Consider the following 6000-nt stretch of genomic DNA (forward strand, 5'->3'; position numbering starts at 1 on the left):
AAAGTACAAAGTGAAAGTCGTTCAGTCGTGTCCAACTCTTTGTGACCTCATGGACTATACAGTCTATAGAATTCTCCAGGCCAGAATACTGGAGTGGGTAACCTTTCCCTCCTCCAGGGGATCTTCTCAACCCAGGGATCGAACCCAGGTCTCCCGCATTGCAGGCAGATTCTTTACCAGCTGAACTATCATTACAATACATCATACTGAGATATTGAGATATACTTTCTAAACACTCAAGCTAATGTGGGATTTTTTTTTTCTCCCATTGCATCTTGGAGTGAAAACATTATCCAGTGTTCTTGAATGTTAATAAATGATTTTGTCAGCAATTTTCACCAAATAACATCATTTAGAAAAGCAGTTATTCTTAATATTTTCAAACTACCTTATATATTAGCCGTGCAAGTGTAACTAGTGCTTTGTGTATGCTTCTTTGATTTTTCTTTTTATTTCCTTATTGGTCTATTAAGAATTAGGGAGTTGTGAAACAGATATCTTATTGTGTATAGCACCAATAAGTTCTAATAGTTATGTACTTTTTTTCTTCCAAAGATTTGTCTTGGAATAAAATAGATATGTGTATAACCTTTTGATTGTTTATTGACCTCTGTGATGAAAGAGTCTAAAATAAAACATCTAGTACCACAAAAGTAAGAAGAAGCCCTTAAATCATGAAATGCAATGCTGAGAAAAGTACCATGCTGAATATTCATCTTGGGGTGGGCGGTGCTGATTGCTTTTCCTAAGCAAGAAATCCTCTCATCCAGGATACCACACACATGTGCAATTAGTCTCAGTGAGGCTTCACATAGTTTTGAATTTTTTCTGGGTTAATTACTGCCTAAAGGAGTTAGCTAGTTTATATGCCCCTAAGCTTAGGAGCAACAGTATTTAGAAATACATTTTTTTAAACTTCTAATCATGACATAGAACCTTGGTAAATTGTTAAATAAGTGAATCAATGTCATTGTTTAAAAGATCATAGAGAGTTTGAATCATATCCATAGTGAATATTCTGGATTTAATGTGAATTCATTCATAAATCTGATGTGTGCTTCAGAAATAGGACCCACCAGCAGGTGGCATTCTGAGGCAAAAATTCGCTGAGTGCCTCCAGAAGGGTCAATCATTATTGCCTCTTTCAAATCTACCCTAAATCCATTAAGCCTTTAAATCACAATTAATGGCAGTAGCATCCTGGTTATGTCTACTCAATCATACTTAAGTGAATTTATTATGCGACTTCAGACTTAAAGAGGGAGATGCTGTGTTCCAGAGTTTCAAAGCTTTGTCAAAGCTCTGCCAGATTACATCTCTTTTATTAAAAGCATATTCGTTATATTTAGATGGATGTCTAAAGCTCACATTTTCAACAAAAAAAGGGAAAGAAAAATACTAATCTCCTTCTTCCCACCTGTAGTTCTTTAATAGTGGCAGCTTATTAGAATGTATCATCTTTCTCCTCATACCCCTGTATTTATATTAAGATAACCACAACCACCAAAAAATATCAAATTAAAAAACTGTCAGTAGTGAAGTAGGAGGCGATGAGACAACACACATACTCTCTTCTGGGAATAAAACTGCACTCTAGCATAAAAGGACTGGGATACCAGGATGCGTTGCTTATTTCTAAAAGGCTTTGTAAACTTAGACTTTCAATGAAAAGTAAAAGAAAAAAAAATCTCTACTAACCTAGCAAATAATAAAGACTGTAAATCCAGATTTACATCTAAAACCACAAGCAATGCATAAGAGGGAGAGGGCTAATAAATAAAAGTTTAATACCATATTTCAGCGAGAAAACAACCTCTACTGGAAAAATCATTATGAAAGAATCATCATAGCTGCTTACATTGAGGGTGAAATACGCAGGCTTGTCCCTTCTCTAGATGACCGGAATCCGGTGTTGAGTCGCGGGAATCTGGCTCCCCATGGGTGGTAGCCGAACAGATGCCACTCTCCGTGGTGCTGAAGTATGAAGCTGGTCGAGTGAGTGAAGTTGTGAGAATGTGAAAGCGCACTCCACTGTCCTTTGTGTTTCAATAGTGAAAACTCGCCTTCCCTGGTGGCAGACCCGCTTTACTGTTCTTTTCCTAGTCCGGGGGAAATTTCCCACGGAACATGACGGAGAAGGATCCGTGTGTGAGACAGGCATGCGGTGTGGTGATGGGTTGTTACAGTCCCCACCCCTTCTCCCAGTAGCTTTGAAACGGAGATAGCAACTCTGCCTTCCTACCACAGCTCCTGAGGATTTCTGCGTGCCCCCACTCAAGCTCCAGAGCGGTGCATAACACACACACACACCCCTCTCAATTATATAAGGTAGCGGATTCTGGCTCCTGAAGCAGAATATTCATCTGTTAAATGAAAAATGAGGGATGAACTGGTTTTCTACCTGTTGTGTCTATGTGTGTTTACAGAGGGAAGGAGTTGAAAAGAAAACTAAAACTAGAGGAACCTTAAGAATAACAGAATCAGTTTACTTTAATAAGCTTTAAGGTCACACTCCACTTTGTCTTCTGTGAGCAATGCATTTTGTAACTTTAACCTTTTGTTTCATGATCTTTTACCATTGTCTAGCATCAGAAAGAGAGCAGTGACGTAGATCAAGTCTGATGCTAGTAAAAATGCTTAAAAAGGGTTAGCTTTCATTTGTAGTGTTCCACTTTTTGAAGGGAAATTCCTAATGTAAAACCCATTTCCCTACAGTCCCCACTGCCACCAGTTGCTGTGTTAACAAATGATCTATGATTCTTAAACACTAAGGTATTTTGATGGCCTCATTGGAGAGAAACCTCCTTAATTGAAATATTACCTGTGTAAGAGAAATACCAGGATTAGTCCCAGGATCTACCTGGGTCACTGAACAATAAATCAGAGTACTTTGAAACCAACTCATGGTTGACAACTAACAGTCTAAATACTTAGGATTAAAGAGTTGGATTTAATATATTTTGCACAATGTCATTCTAGGTTTATATGCAAATCAGTTGCATTGGTTCATTAATGTGCTACTAGCATTTTCTCTGCATATAACATGGTATGTGGGAAAAAACCCTGAAATTTTGTTTCACTTATTAACTGTGTGACCTTCAGCATAATACTTAACCTCACGGAATCTCAGTCTTCTCATATGTAAATGGTGGGTGAAAATGGGTAACAATGCTTTTTTCCAAATGTGTGCATTTAAGAGATGCATAGTAAGTTTGAATGTTCTTCTCCCTCCTTGTTCCAGAGAAGTTAAAGTAATGATCTAGTTAAAACTCTAAAAAGCTTGACAAGAAACTAATTTGATTCCTATAAGCCTCTCCACAAACTCTTCCTTGTTAATGATTGTGGTTTATGGAATGAAATGCTATTTTAAAAAGAAATTTCCTCAACATTAAGACTTTCTCTTTAAAAATTTTATGGTCTTGAAGGACAAGGGAGTTTTATTTTTAATTAAAATCAGCAACAAATACATTTAATTCATTTTGAATAAAGTGTTAATGAATTAAGAGCTATTTAGTATTACGCTGAAGTGTAGGAAAAAAATATGTGAAGCCAACAAAAGTGTCTTACACAACCCCAGAGTTAGATTAGCTGTGACACTGATCATATCTCTTTGATTGGGCTCCTCATCATCATGATTAGTGAAGCAATACAGAATAAAATATTCTTAATTTTAGAATATTTTTTGAAGACTACTAGTTTGTGGCTTTTAGTTGATAATGATAGAGATGAGTTCTTATTATATTCTGTTTTTAATAAATAACTGAGAGAAATTCTAACACAAACCATGTTGTTTCCATTCATGATGAGCTCATAAAAGAACAAACCATATTTTAAGAAATGTTCCAATAACAGTACAACAGCCATATATATGGAGGAAATGAGCTAATTATTTTATAGATAAATAAATTGAAGATAGGTCAGAATCAGCTCTTCAAAAGTGATAGGATAAGATGATGTTTTATGAAGAATCCAGCCTTCAGTATCCACATTATTAGGGAGTTTTTATCACTTCTGGAGGATATTATACACAACATTTGGTTCAATTGGTAAATACTTGTAATATGAAAAAAGTTATATACATATCAAAGTATTCTAATATATAAAATGCAGAAATAATTAGATTCTTACTATCCACAGCAAAAGTTCAGAAGATGATAGATTTCTGAACAAGATCTTGAACTTTGGTTTTTCTTAGGCTCATAGTGGACTACATAGCACTTCTTGTCAAACTTGTGTTTCAGTTCCAGGTGTTCTATTCCCCAATGTGTCACTTAGTTTTATCACCTATAAAATGAAGTAATAACAGCCCCTCACTGAGTTACAATGAAGATAAAATGAGAGATCTCACATAAAGTGCTTATAGCATTGCCTGGCAGAGAGTCAGAGCTCAGCATATGTCAGCTTTCATTCTTTAAAAAAAATTTTTTTTTAGTTATAATTAACATACAATATTATAGTAGTTTCAGCCGTACAACATAGTGATTCAGTATTTTTACATGAACGGTCACCACAGAAAGTCCAGTTAACCATTCATCACCATACAAACCTGATACATTGCTCTTGACTATTTTCCCTGTGCTGTACATTATATCCCTGTGACTTACTTTATAGCTAGAAGTTGTATCTCTCAATCCTCTTCACCCATTTCACCCATTCCTCTATCCCCATCCTCTCTGACAATCAGCGGTTTGTATCTGTGAGTCTGTTTCTCTTTTGTTTGTTTGTTTTGTTTTGAATTCTACATAAGGGAAATCATATGGTATTTGTCTTTCTTTCTGACTTATTTCACCTAATAACTTGTTGGTCTCCTCATGTTGTTGCAAATGGCAAGTTTTCATTCTTTTTTATGGCTGAGTAAATATTCAACATATATATAGACACACACACACACACACATATATCATCTTCATTTATTGATGGCAGAATACTTTCATATTCCTGACTATTGTAAATAGTGCTACCCTGAACATAGGGGTACATATATCTTTTGAAAGTAGTGTTTTTTCCTTTGGATAAATTCTCAGAAGTGGACTTGCTGAACCATATGGTAGTTCATTTTTAGTTTTTTTTTAAGGAAACTCTACTGCTTTCCATAATGGCTGCACTAGTTTACATTGTGACCCACAGTGCATGACATCCTCACTAAAACTTGATGTTTCTTGCCTTTTTGATAGTATCTATTCTAGCAGGTATGAGGTGATTTTTATTTGCATTTCCCTGGTGACTAGTGATGTTGAGCATCCTTTCCATTTAGTAGGTTGCCTTTTCATTTTGTTGGTGGTTTCTTTCACTCTGTAAAAGTCTTTTGGTTTGATGTACTTCTATCTGTTTATTTTTAGTTTCGCTGCCCTTGTCTGAGGAGACATATCCAAAAAATATTACTAAGATTGATGCCAAAGAGGTTATTGCCTGTGTTTTATTCTAGCAGTTTTATGGTTTCAGGTCTTATTTTTAAGTTGTTAGTCTATTTTGAGTTCACTTTTGTATATGGTGTAAGAAGGTGGTAGTTTCATTAATTTGGAAATTAGTGCCCAGTTTTCCAACACCATTTATTGAAAAGACTGTCTTTTCCCCATTGTGTATTATTGCCTCTGTTGTAGACTAATTGACTATATGAGCATGGGTTTACTTCTGGACTCTATTCTATTCCATTGATCTTTGTATCTGTTTTTGTGCTATGTTATACTCTTTTGGTTACTGTGACTTTGTAGTATAATTTCAAGTCTAGGAGTGTAATACTTCTTTCTCAAAATTGCTGTGGCTATTTGGAGTCTTTTGTAGTTCCATACAAATTTTGGGATTATTTGTTCTAGTTCTGTGAAAAACACCATTGCTATTTTGATAGAGATTGCATTGTTATCTGTTAGCTTGCTTTGGGTAGTATGGGCATTTTAATGATATTGATTCTTCCAATGCATGAATATGATATGTTTTTCAATTTATTTGTGTTAGTTTCAGTTTCCTTCCTCAGTGTCTTATAGTTTTCAGAGTAAAGGTCTT

This window comes from Bos javanicus, chromosome 7 (genome assembly GCF_032452875.1).
Source record: "Bos javanicus breed banteng chromosome 7, ARS-OSU_banteng_1.0, whole genome shotgun sequence".
Lineage (NCBI taxonomy): Eukaryota > Metazoa > Chordata > Mammalia > Artiodactyla > Bovidae > Bos > Bos javanicus.